The sequence below is a fragment of the Scyliorhinus canicula genome, chromosome 3 (assembly GCF_902713615.1).
Source record: "Scyliorhinus canicula chromosome 3, sScyCan1.1, whole genome shotgun sequence".
Lineage (NCBI taxonomy): Eukaryota > Metazoa > Chordata > Chondrichthyes > Carcharhiniformes > Scyliorhinidae > Scyliorhinus > Scyliorhinus canicula.
Window position 1 is genome coordinate 176189437 of NC_052148.1, and position 13535 is coordinate 176202971.

The following is a 13535-nucleotide window of genomic DNA, read 5'->3' on the forward strand; positions in this document are numbered from 1 at the left end:
AGGGGGCTGAAGGGTGGGGGGGTCACCCAGACAGGGGTCCCTCTTCTGGGGGAGCAGGGGGCTGAGGGGTGGGGGGGGGTCGCATCCAGATAGGGGTCTCTCTTCTGGGTGAGCAGGGGGCTGAGGGGTGGGAGGGGTCGCTTCCAGTCAGGGGTCTGTCTCCTGCAGGGGTTCCAGACAGGGGCCGGAGACAGGGCCCCTCGCCGAGTTAGAAAATCCCCGGGGGGGGGGGGGGGGGGGGGGGGGGGGCGCCGCCCCAGTGCCGCCTTACCAATTCTCCGGGGCCGATTCTCGGATGCCCAAGGGATTGCCTCCGCGCCGTTCGGCGGCCGTTGAAAGCGCACCCCCCCCCTCCCCTCCCCTCCCCCTCCCCCTCCCCTCCCCTCCCCTCCCCCGGTGATTCTCCGGGCCCCGACGGGCCGAGTTCGGCCGAGTCCCGCCAGCATGGGTTATTCAGCTCCCGCACGGGGGGACCTGGAAGGTGTGTCTGCAGGGGCCGCCCTGGAGGGGGGGGGGATCGAATCCATCAACCGCAGGATTGGAGAATCCGGGCCAGCGATCTCTCTTCTGGAGACCTCTGGAGGATGTTCTCTTTAATTAGGACGTCACTGGGGTGATCTCTTTAATTATTGGTCTGGGGGGGGGGGGTCACTCTAATTAGGAGGTCTCTGATGGGGGGGGGGGGGGCGCTGGACAGGATTTGCATTGTGAGGGGGTGGTGGGCCTCCAATTGACTTTGGGGCAACTCCCTTAAAGTGTTACCCACTTGATCCACTGCGGGTCCACCTTGTCAGGTACACACTTGTCAGGGCCTGCACCAATTCTCGCCCACGTGATTCCTGGTCCAGAGGACCAGAGAATCACATGGGCCAGCAGAATATGGTGCCCAGTCTGTTACTAGGAAGCAAAAGGGTCTTAATAACCAAAATGGCGGCAGTCACATTTTCTTCCCCCGAGGCTGGATTCTCTGCCGCTACCGGCAGTGTGTGACTGAGAATCCAGCCCAGTATCTTTAAACTTTTTTTTAAAAAGAAAGCTATCGAATAAATCTGGACCTGTGGACCCTCAATCGTCCACAAGCAAAATATGTAAGCTCAAGAACATTTTTTATTGATATGAACAGACTATCAATTGAAGAACGAAACAAAAAGGGAGTTAGCTGGAAAAGTGAATGGCACAGTCAGCGGTCTTGAACTTAGATAGAATATTGCTATCATTGAAGCAATCTGGCTCAGTCGGAACAGACAGCAGGCAGTAAGTACATTGGTTTCTAAGGGGGCAAACAGCTATATTCTGACAAATATATAGACAGAATGCTCTAAAGCACAGTCCCACTGTATCTGTGGTTGAGCTGGTGAGAAATGAAAATAAAATAGATAGGGGAAGAATCAGTTAAAGGCTGTCATTTAATCGAGGAAATCGAAAGACATTAAAACTGTGAAAATGAAGCTGGAGCGGTTTATAACCATTATCAGATTAGAGCACAATTTTGAACTCATCCTCTTTTATCTGTTTGATACATTTCAATATATAGTTTCATTTGTTTGAGGGCTTTTTATTCTAGTTATGAGTAGCAGTTTTATTGGAGATGCCTGACATCGCACATCCTCGATGTAGAAGGATGTTTGCAAAAGGGTTTTAAGCCTAGTGATGAATACAAAAGGTTTTAACAATTTTAAATCTACTGTGGATTACCAGGAATTACCAGAGTTTGATACACTTGCACTAAAGGGTTTTTTATTTTAATAGTCATTTGAATCGTGCAATTTCAATCGATGCAGTGGCTTTCTAAACTTTCCCTTTCTGTTTTGTTCCTCTTGGTGAACAAACAACCTATAGCTGCCATTAAGATGCCACTTCTGCATCCTTAAAAGGTGATCTCTGATGTCCAATCACTCCGCGGTGACAGGATAACTCAGAGGCCAGGTTTTTATCTGACTCCCAAGTGCCGAAATGTCAAAAGTGGGAGAACACCTCCAGTACCTAGTCCCTTGAGTTTCATATTCGATGCATGATAACTCTAGCTTGGTTGAAAGCGATGGTTGAAAAGCCCCGAGTGGCAGATCTACCTGCACACTTCAAAAATCTTTCTCACCTTAGATGGCAATAGTGATATTGTCACTCATGCTCTCCCAGAATTAGAATGCAGCGCTGCAAGCATGGAGCTCCTTTGTCACTGTGAATTCCAGCTCCTTCGTAATTGTCTGCCAGCCATGTACATACAGATACATGTTTGAGGCTGATAGCTGCAGTATAACAGCAGTCAACTGCTGTAGAAGGCTGTGATATTGAGGGTGGTGCCATTCTAACAATTTTGATAAATAAAAGCAAAATACTGCGGATGCTGCTGGAAATCTGAAATAAAAACAGAAAATGCTGGATAAACGCAGCAGGTTTGGCAGCATCTGTGGAGACAGAAACAGGGTCAATATTTGAGTCCGTATGACACTTCTCCAGAGCTAAAGAGAGGGAGAAATGTGATGGATTATATACTGTAGAAGAGGGGATGGAGAAGCTGGAACAGAGCATAAGTTGGGTGCTAGGAGAGATGTTTGGGGTGTGAGATGACTCGTGCCAAATCGCATCATCAATACAAGCCAACATCAGAACATCAGTATGAGCAAGACTAGCTGCAAAATATAGGTTATGCTTCATCTTCCTTCATAGTTATTCAGTTTTTCAAAAATGTTACATATTTAGTCTAGCACGATAGCATTGTGGATAGCACAATCGCTTCACAGCTCCAGGGTCCCAGGTTCGATTCCGGCTTGGGTCACTGTCTGTGCGGAGTCTGCACATCCTCCCCGTGTGTGCATGGGTTTCCTCCGGGTGCTCCGGTTTCCTCCCACAGTCCAAAGATGTGCAAGTTAGGTGGATTGGCCATGATAAATTGCCCTTCGTGTCCAAAATTGCCCTTAGTGTTGGGTGGGGTTACTGGGTTATGGGGATAGGGTAGAGGTGTTAACCTTGGGTAGGGTGCTCTTTCCAAGAGCCGGTGCAGACTCAATGGGCTGAATGGCCTCCTTCTGCACTGTAAATTCTATGTAAATAAGTGGCAAGTACCTGAGACCTCGATGCCGTGAGTGACTCCATCACTCTTGACCACCTTGTTAATCAAATATCGATCAATCACAGCCTTGAATATATTCAGCCTCTTGAGATTGTTGGGAAAAAGAATGCCAAATACTAATGGCCCTCTGAGAGAAGAAATTCTCCTTTCTCCATCTTAAATGTAAGACGCCTGATTTTGCAACTTTGCCCCCAGTACTAGACTCTCCCACAAGTTTGGAGGAGGGAAATAACAAAACATATCAAAATAAATATTTTAAAAATCTGTATCAAAAGTCCCACCACCATCTCCTCAGGGTAACACAGGACCTTACTTTGGATATTTAAAGAAAAGGCCTACTACCCTAAAATAGGCAACAATCCAGTTGTTGGCCACGCTAAAAGGGACAGTGAGCAGAATGTCGGTGTTGATGAGGTGGCAGGTCTACTGATACACATTGAGGCCAGTTAAGTGAGGTCTAAATGGTACTAATATAATATAAATGGTACTATATTGGTTAGAAACAAAAACAGGAAATGCTGGGTAATCTCAGCAAGCCTGACAGCACCTGTGGACAGAGAATGGAACTAAGATTTTGCGTCTGGATGACTCTTTGTCAAAGCTACAGGGAACTGGAAATAGGATGAGATTTATATTGTTGTTGGGGGTGGGGGGGAGGGGGGGGGGGGGGCGGCAATGGGCGGGGGGGGAGTTGGGGGAAAGGTGGAGCAGTGGGCTGGTTAGAGGGCCAACGATAGGTGGAGATTGACTTTATCTCATCCATACTCAAAACTTTAGCTCCGTTCTCTCTCCACAGATAGTGTCAGACCTGCTGAGATTGTCGAGCGTTTTCTGTTTTGGTTTCAGATTCCAGCATCCGCAGTAATTTGCTCTCATCTTACTATGTTGGCTGGTCCCGAAATACTATTTCCTGAAGCCATGAAATTCCGAGAACCACAGTTACCTTCTGTTTCTGCTCCTCTTCCTCTACAACGTTGAAATCCTTAATTGTGCATTATGCTGCACAATTCACTGAGAGAAGCTTCTAGAAAGCACCAAAACTCAGCTCATGCCTTCAGCTTGAAATGGGAGATATGTGCTTGACGTCAGAAAGAATTCATTGCTGAATAAGTTTATTAGAATTAGAATTAGAACAGTACAGCACAGAACAGGCCCTTCGGCCCTCGATGTTGTGCCGAGCCATGATCACCCTACTCAAACCCACGTATCCACCCTATACCCGTAACCCAACAACCCCTTAACCTCACTTTTTAGGACACTACGGGCAATTTAGCATGGCCAATCCACCTAACCCGCACATCTTTGGACTGTGGGAGGAAACCGGAGCACCCGGAGGAAACCCACGCACACACGGGGAGGACGTGCAGACTCCGCACAGGCAGTGACCCAGCCGGGAACCGAACCTGGGACCCTGGAGCTGTGAAGCATTTATGCTAACCACCATGCTACCGTGTTGCCCCTCTCCACAGATAGTGTCTGTGTTTGTATGATGCATGTTAATTGTTGCTTGACATGCAATTAAAAAGCAAAATAAATGCGTTACCTGTGCTTCAAAGTGTATCAGGAATGTTTATTCTCAGGAGCATGGGCAAAACTGGTCAATTAACACCGATTCACAAAATTACAACGCCTTAACTCACAATTAACATGGGTGCTAGCTTCAATGCCCAGAGCATATTAAACCCATGAATAAACTACAGCAGTCACAAAATTATACACATTTCAATGAATAGGCAATAAGGTACATTTTGTGACAACCTATGCTCCCAGTGTGGCCCTGACAACTTTCACCTTCAACAAATCCAGGGAGCAATTGCTACTTAAATGGAAAGAAAATAACGTGCAATGGGAAATGAAAGTGATTTGGAGGTCCTGATGAATGACAAATTTTAGTTATTACAACAATGCTTGCTGACAGTAAAACAACTCAGTCAATTTGGATGTATTAAAATCTCAATATTGCATTGAAATAGTGGTGTGGTCCTGCCACTTTATAAATCAATACTGCGACTGCACTTAAATTATTGTGTGCGCTCTGCTTGCCACAGTGCAGAAAGGATGATGCAGCTATTGAAAGGATGCAGAACAGTGACCAGAATTACTGAGAGGATGCAGAGACTGGATTATATGGAGTGATTTTGTGAATTGAATATATTCTCACTGGAAAAGTGAACGCTGAAAGGAGTTTTGATTTCTATTTTTAGGATTCGAAAGGGTCCAAATAATGTAGACCGTGGCAAGCTGTTTCACCTTGTCCAGAATGGAGAGCGCAACCTCACTTGAAGGGGTGTAAGTTATAAATTAACCTGCTTGAAAAATACTTTGGTGAGTGAGTGGTATGTCTATGGAATAGGCTCCCTAGTGAGGCGGCGGGTGTTAGGTGCAGCATTCATGCGAAGCAAGAAGTGACTTTGGACCTTTGGTTCCCAAAGCTTACCATCAGTGAGGTTTCTCTTGTGTCACTTTCTGGGCCGTTGTGGACTAATTGATAGAGATTGATTGCCATGATTAGTCGACGACTTCATTATTGTTGTGTCATGAGATTATCAGCATAAGACAAGGTGAACTAAATGGACTGTGGTCTTTAATCATCTGGTAATTCCTATGTTCTTATATCCCTATATACCTCTGACAGGATGAACAAAAAGCACATTTTATCAGCTGTTGTCCAATTGTCTTTTGTGGTTATGTAACGCACTTGATCAACTGCTTCAGACTCAAACCTGCAACCTTTATTTTCACAACGATAAAATACAGAACAACACGCCCAAAATGAAACAAAGTATTTTGACTCCAGTATTTTCAGGATGAACTAATCAAGTCGCAGCAGAGTTAACAACTGCACACAATGTAATGCTAATCCACCATGACAGTCCTGGCAGCTCCAGGCTCACAATTTGGTGCTGCATTTATGATTGTCGTAATGTGGATGTGGCATTAGAATCTAAGTATGAGGTTGGTGCAATTTGGGCCGCTTCAGTGCAGTTCCTACTGGGCTGGAGTTCAAAGTGCAAGACTACCCAGAATTTGGGACTGCACGAGACCCTGGAGGAAGATTTCTTTTGGGCATTGTGCATTGGCAGCACTGTACAGAGCAGGATGATATCCTTTTCCATAACTGCCAGCAAAATCGTAAAAACATTCGAAAAGAATGTGTTCATCAATTTGCTAAAAATAGCAACCAGATGAAACCATACACTAATTATATTGGCAAGCATGCTGCAGAGCAACACCAGGATTGCTTGGAAATTAAATGGGCTGAAAAAGGGGGAAATATTCCCAGGATTTATATTGCTTACCTGAATGATCTCAAACAGCTACCTTTCCCTACTCTTCAAAACGTAACAGATTAAAAAGTAAAGGAAGGGTGAGATCGAAGTTGTTGCCTTTGGCAGCATAAGTTTGAATGTCCCTTAATAATAATAATCGCTTACTGTCACAAGTAGACTTCAATGAAGTTACTGTGAAAAGCCGCTAGTCGCCACATCTCCGGTGCCTGTTCGGGGAGGCTGGTACGGGAATTGAACCTGTGCTGTTAGCCTTGTTCTACATTACAAGCCAGCTGTTGAGCCCACTGTGCTAAACCAGCCCCTTTAATAAGCTGCTGCAAATAAACATTGAAGTGCTAGGAATTTCTTCAGGTCTCTGCAGCTGAGGATAATTTCATCTTGAATGAGTACAGATTTTACAGGAGAATGGCACCATTAGTAACAGCATTTACATTTATAAAATGACACACACAGCTCAAAACCAGAGGAAATCAATTGAAAAGCAATCCTAAATTGTCACTTGCAAATGAAGAATTAAGCATGCGCAGCATTGTTTTAAGGGAAAACATTTATTCAGTTTACTATGGCCAAAATAGCTGACGGAAAAGATCAAGGGCGCGATTCTCCGCCCCCCACGCCGGGTGGGAGAATAGCGGGAGGGCCTCCCGACATTTTTCACGCCCTCACGCTATTCTCCCCCCCCCACGCCCGACCCACGCCATGAATCGCCGCTCCCCGTTTTTTACGGCGAGCGGCGTATTCTCCGAGGCCGATGGGCCGAGCGGCCGGGCCTTCGCGCCCGTTTCAACACGGCAACAAACACACCTGCTTGCTCCCGTCGTGAAATGGGCGCCAGATGCCCGTTTGGGGAATCTGGGGGCCCGATTAGCACGGCAGTACCACGGCCGTGCCAAGGGAGGCATAGGCCCGCAATCAGTGCCCACTGATCGCGGGCCGTGCGTCCGTAACGGACGCACTCTTTTCCCTCCACAGCCCTGCAAGATCAAGCCGCCACGTCTTGCGGGGCGGCTGAGGGAAAAGACGCCAACTGCGCATGCGCAGGTTGGTTTTGTCCAACTTGTGCATGCGCGGCTGATGTCATCGGCCGCGTCAACCGGCGTGACGCTTGCCGTGCGGCCTTGACGACCGTCGTCAAGGCCGCGCCGCCGTGACGCACGGGGCCGCGCTCCTAGCCCCGCCCGGGGGGGAGAATCGGCCCCAGAAGTGGCCGTGAAGGCTGCCGTGGGTCATGGCCTGTCCCACGGCAGCCTTTACGATTCTCCGCATTTGCGGAGAATCTTGCCCCAAAGGTTTGTATATTAAAAAGCTTAAAGGAGCACATGAAACCTGAACAGTTTTCTCATCCTTAGTCAAATACACATTAGATCATCTCCTCCGGGACAAACCTTCTCAGTTACCATTTATTCTGGTATCTGGAGCAATGTTCGGATCATTTGCTCCTTGTCGCCAATGACTTAACGTTGAAGTCCACCATTTGCATGACAATATATCGCAGGACCACTTGGATTTTTTAGAAAGAAGAGTAAAGAACATATAGGGGTGAAGTTGATCTTCACCAGAAGTCCAAAACGTGTGGTGGTGGATCAGCAGCCCATTTTATATATCTCTGACTTTTTTTTCCATTGACTACAATATTAGGTATGTCTTTGTCCACCCAAACATGCTACAGCCAGCAGACGCCACATCTGAAATTATTCATATGTTTTCCTACAAAATGTAATTTTCTGAAAAACTCTAATTTGCACTTGAATTAGTTATTTTCTTCTGGAATGTCAAAACATGTTTGCATCCTAAAAGTTATTGCCCTCTGTTGCTAACAGGAGGGTGAATGGTGAGATTAGAGCAAAAAAACCACCAACAATAAAACAAGTCTAAGAATAATTCATTACTTACTGGGGTACGTTCCACAGCTTTACTGGTCCCATTGTAGGCATCCAAAGTTGAAGTTCAGATAAGAACCATAAATCACGTCATTAACAGAGTCTGCAACAACATTAGTGTTCATTCCTAAATGGGTGTGACAGGAATAATTCACAATGATGTCTTAAATTCAACAATATGATGATTGTCATTGAATGCAATACCTTGTGACAAGATACAGGTGTTATCCTATCTGCTCAGGTTGCACATTGCTCAGCACTTTGGGTAATCGAACCATATGTTGCATCAATTTTACTCCTTAACTTGGTGGCTTCATTGTTCAGAATGTCAAATTCACATAGCAGCACATCTTTCAGGACTCTTACTAGTCAAAGATGTTCTGCATGCATCTTTACCAAGGCCACAACACAGAACATAACATGGTACCAGGGGTGTAGAACAATGGAGGATAACTACAGAGAAGACGGGACGAAACAGACTGAAGTAAGAAATAAGAACGTTTTTCCACCTACCTGTTAAACTACTGGCAATTGGAACTCAACGCACAGAAAGATTTTGAAGTTAGAGATGGAAGGTCTGAAGGCACCTCACCAGCTTCATGTCACCGGTAATGTAGACGAGAATTGGCATGTTTTTAAGCAGCAATTCAAACTCTATGTTGCAGCCCCTGGTCTGGAGGCACAGCCTGATGAGAGTCATATTGTATTGCTGCTCACAGTAGCAGGTCATCAAGCCATCAAAATTTATAATACCTTTGCATTCGACAGTGAAGCAGAAAACAAATCCTTCGATGAAGTAATGAAACATTTTGATCGGCATTGCTCCCTCCCAAAAAATGTTTAGTTTGAGCGGTATATGTTTCGTTTGCATATTCAGAGGGCGGGCAAATTTTCTAACAGACTTGCGGTTGAACGCACAGTCGTGCAGTTTCAATACCCGAAAGTTGTCGATGATCTGCAATCAGATAGTGTTCGGTACATAGAATGATAATGCGAGAGGCTACTGAGGGAAGAAGAACTTCAATTAGAAAAGGCTAACAAGGTTTGTCATGCAAGCGAGCTAGCTGCACAGCAGATTAGTACGCTCAACCTGAAACATTTTGCCGCCAATATGGAAGAAGACACCAGCGCCATAAGATTGGTGACGCATTTCAATAAGAAATGTGGTCCCAGTGGGGGCGGCCATTTTAAACGACTGACCCGATCCACCATTTTGTGCCAGCGATGTGGCAATCGACATGGTGATGCTGACTCTGTGGAATTCAGAAGGTCTATTCCATTGACGATCAATGACACTTTAAATAAATGCAATCTCAACAATGGAGCGAAGACCAACCTTATCGGTTTGTCAGATTTGAACAGGCTGAGAGTCATGCTGACAGTCATCGCTCAAGACTGCTGAGAGACTAGAATGGGAAGGAGATTGTGATGTTAGGTGCATGTGAGCTCAAAGCATGGGTACACAGTAGAAGTCACACCATAACATTTTCCATTGTGGATACGGAACGGGGGTCCATCACAGGAGTGGAAGCGGGTGAGTCACTGAACCTAGTTGAGCAGCTGTACATTCCAGACAGTGCTGCGACAGAAGATGATTACATAGTTGCAATAAAGTGAAGCGGCGCTGCTATCCGAAGTCAAGGGGAAGAATATAAACCAGATGAAGAGATGCAGGAGCTAATAGGAATTCCAGAATTCTGGTGAACATTCTTCAAGCATGTCGATGTGCTGAGTGACATGATACAGGAGCATGATGAGCCCATCCTAAAGCATTTAAATGATTTAGAGGTGAAATTTTCAGATCCTGGACAGCCAATTAGTTTTATTCTGGAGTTTAAGTTTGAGCCGAATGGGTATTTCGCAAATGAAGCACTGACAAAAACATACAAGATGGAGTCACCGCCTGATGAGTCAGAATTTTTCTTTTATGATGAACCCGAAATTATAGGATGCACAGGATGCCAGATCAACTGGAAGAAAAGAAAAAACATCACAATGAAGACCATTAAAACAAAGCAGAAACATAAGGGTAGTGGAACTGTTAGAACAGTTACGAATACTGTACCAAATGCCTCTTTCTTCATTTTTTTTAGTCCTCCTGCAGTTCCAGAGGATGGGAAACTGGATGATGGTTCTGCAGCAAGACTTGCTGCTGACTTTGAAATTGGTCACTTCTTGCAGGAACACACGAGCAGTGTTATTCTTCACAGGAGAACTATTGCAGACGACGATGATGATTACGATGACGATGATTACGATGAGGAAAGTGAAGAAGCAGATGATGAGTCAGAAGAGGAAGACCATGAATGTTTATTTAGTTTATTTGGCATCGCTGCTGAGGTTAAAAGCGAGATTGCAACAGCAGACAAATTGGCTGAGAGCAGATCAACTGCGAACAGCCAACTGGAAACTGAAGAAATAATCCCCATTTTGGAGATATTGGCGCCAGAGAAACACAATGATCTATCCTATGCCCGTGGAAAAGTTCCTGCAGTGAATTCCCAAGTACTCGAGGCCAGTCCATCAAAAGATCTGCAGCAAGAACAGATGGATACATATTTGTGCAGTTCTACAACAACAGATGAAGCATGTATCATTATATCAGATGAGGATGAGCCACTAACTGAAACGAAAACACAAAATGACGAAGCCTAATGTTGAAGACATTGGTCCAGCTAAGATACCGGAATGCAAGGATTTTCAGACCATTCCTGAAGTCGCAAGTCGAAAGCGTCCTAAAGTATGCCAACATTAGATGCCTGCCCAGTTGATGGGCATGTAGTACAGCGTTCGAGCGCAAGCACCATGGATCCACCAAAACTCTTCAATCCAGTAAATGCTCCAGAATCAGCTATGGTGGCAGAAGAACCAGAAACAGCTATTACAGCAGCAGATCCAGAAACAGTTGCTGCAGTATCGACTGCAGTTGATACAAAAGCAGTTGCTATCGCAAAAGATCCAAAAGCAGCAATTGCAGCAAGGGATCCAAAAACAGCTAATCCCTTGGCCACAACAGGTAGCAAGAATGATGTCCTAGGTGCACAGGCAGATGTGAGTGTGAACCGCACTAACTTCACGGATGATGCCACTAAAGCTAAGAAGAAAAGGAGAAAGACAGAGCTGATTATAGAAAAGAGAAGGAAGGATAAGAGAAGAGTCGAGGGCACAATTACTGAGCTGATCGTAGAAAAGCGATGGAAGGATAAGAGATGAGTCGAGGGCACAGTTGGTCACCAGGCAGTAGCCGCAACAGTGAAGACACAAGCAGCGGCAAAAAGTCCAATATACAAGAAGACACACAGAGTAGGAACCATCGCTTCAACAGGCTGAAAGACTTGGTGAATCAAAAACCAACCAAAAAACCGGTCTTCCGAAAGATGAAACAAGATCACGTATTCAGTCAAAGTTCAGGAGGCCAACAAGAAGGTGTCGTTAACCTGAAAGATTGAACATCTAACGAACTGTGTAGAAAGGACATGTTTGAAATTGTTATGTATATTATGCTTTGTAATGCAGAGTTAGATTTGTATATGGGTCGGAGAATCACCGGGGGCGTTGGGGGGGGGGGGGGGGGGGTGCGAATCACGCAACGCCACTCCGACGCTGGCGCGTCAATTCTCCAATGGCGGCGGCGCGGTCGGCACTGCACCGGTCAATGCAGCCCCCCCCCCCCGGCAATTCTCCCCGTGCAATGGGCCGAGTGCCCGCCGAGTTCGGCTGAGTCCCGCCAGTGTCGTTCTCGTGTGCTCCTACCCGGCGAGGCCTCGCCATTCTGGCTGCAGGGGGCGGCATGGTGGGAGGGAAGGGGGATTTGACTCCGAGGGGGTGGCCTCCATGGTGGCCTGGCCCGCGATTGGGGCCTACCGATGGAGGCCTATGTTCCTCTGCACCGGGCCCCTATAGGTCTCCGCCATGTTGCGTTGGGGCCAGCACGGGGAAGGAAATCCACGCGCATGCGCGAACTCACAACGGCCATGGCGCACATGCGCGAACATGCGCCACCTGTGCTGACACCTGTTTCATCAGCTGGAGTAGTGTGAGGCTCTCCAGTGTCATGATGGTCCCCTGTGCAGCAGAGGATCGCTGATCCTAGGGGCCAGATAACGCCGTTGTACAATGCTCTGGCTTAGCACACTTAGCCCCAGGATCGGAGAATCCCACCAACATGTTTGAAATTGCTATGCATATCATCGTTTGCAGGGCATAGTTATATGTGTTAAACACTCACATTTCCAAAGGAAGGGGGATGTGGTGATTTGCATATATGTAATAATGCATATAGATAGATATACGACCTCCATCATGTGACTCCATAGAGCTGGCAGTTGGTAATAAGTCATACTAGAGGACAGTTGCATTAGAAGTAGTTCCAGGAGATTTCAATTATTCGTTACCATTTGTGTTATTGTTCGTTAGTTATCTTTCCACATGTTCACTTTGTTAATAAATTATCTTACTAGTCAAGGAACTAGATTTTAATTCCATTAAATAAACTATAATGGATAGAATGTGCTGGTCACTCACTAACGAGTATAATTGCCCACCATAGATACTCTGTGTTACTGGTCACAGGTTTTGTGGGTCCTTGTGTGGCTGACAAACCTAACTCTAGAGCCGAATCTTCAGATACTCACTTGGCAGGAGTTTCCAAAAGGTGGGATCGGTCCTTGGGCTCTTGGTCGCGGATATTCTGTTCTCAGGCTCCTTTTCCTGGCCTCCTCTTGCCCTTGGGTGTTCTCAAAGAATTGTGTCCCTTCAATCAGGAGGTTCCTCCAAGTAGGTCTCTTCTGAGCAAAGATCTCCCAGGCCTTGCCGTCTATGTTCCATTTGTTGAGGAAAGCTTACAAGGTGCCTTTGAAGAGCTTCCTTTGTCCTCCTCTTGTTTGAGATTCTTCCTTGAACTGGCTGAAGGAGATTGCTTTGGCAGTCGGAACTCTGACATCCTAAGCATACGAGTTGGTTTCGGATGACCATGGCCTCAATACTGGTGCTATTGACTCCTTCAAGGACATTACTGCTCATACGCCTGTCCTCCTAGCTGAATCGTAGCTAAAGTACATTTGGATTTTACGATGTTTTTTAAGATGTTGTAAGGAACCTCTTTTAAACCCTTGTCTGATCCTGGTTTCCTTTGATGCCTGTGCTAATGGTTGTTTTTAAAACTACAGACTTTTAGGTTTGAACTGACCCCCCCCCCCCCCCCCCCCCCCACTTCCTGCTGCAAGCTGCTAGTTGGACTGGCCCAAGGGGATTCCCCTCCTTGCAGTATACCTTGTGGCATAGCTTGTGATGTCA

General features: G+C 46.1%; 1 pseudogene; it reads left to right on the forward strand.

Annotated features, from left to right (window-relative positions):
- The first annotated feature begins 8808 nt into the window (after positions 1–8808).
- LOC119963650 lies at positions 8809–10895 on the forward strand (annotated as a pseudogene).
- The last annotated feature ends 2640 nt before the right edge of the window (positions 10896–13535 follow it).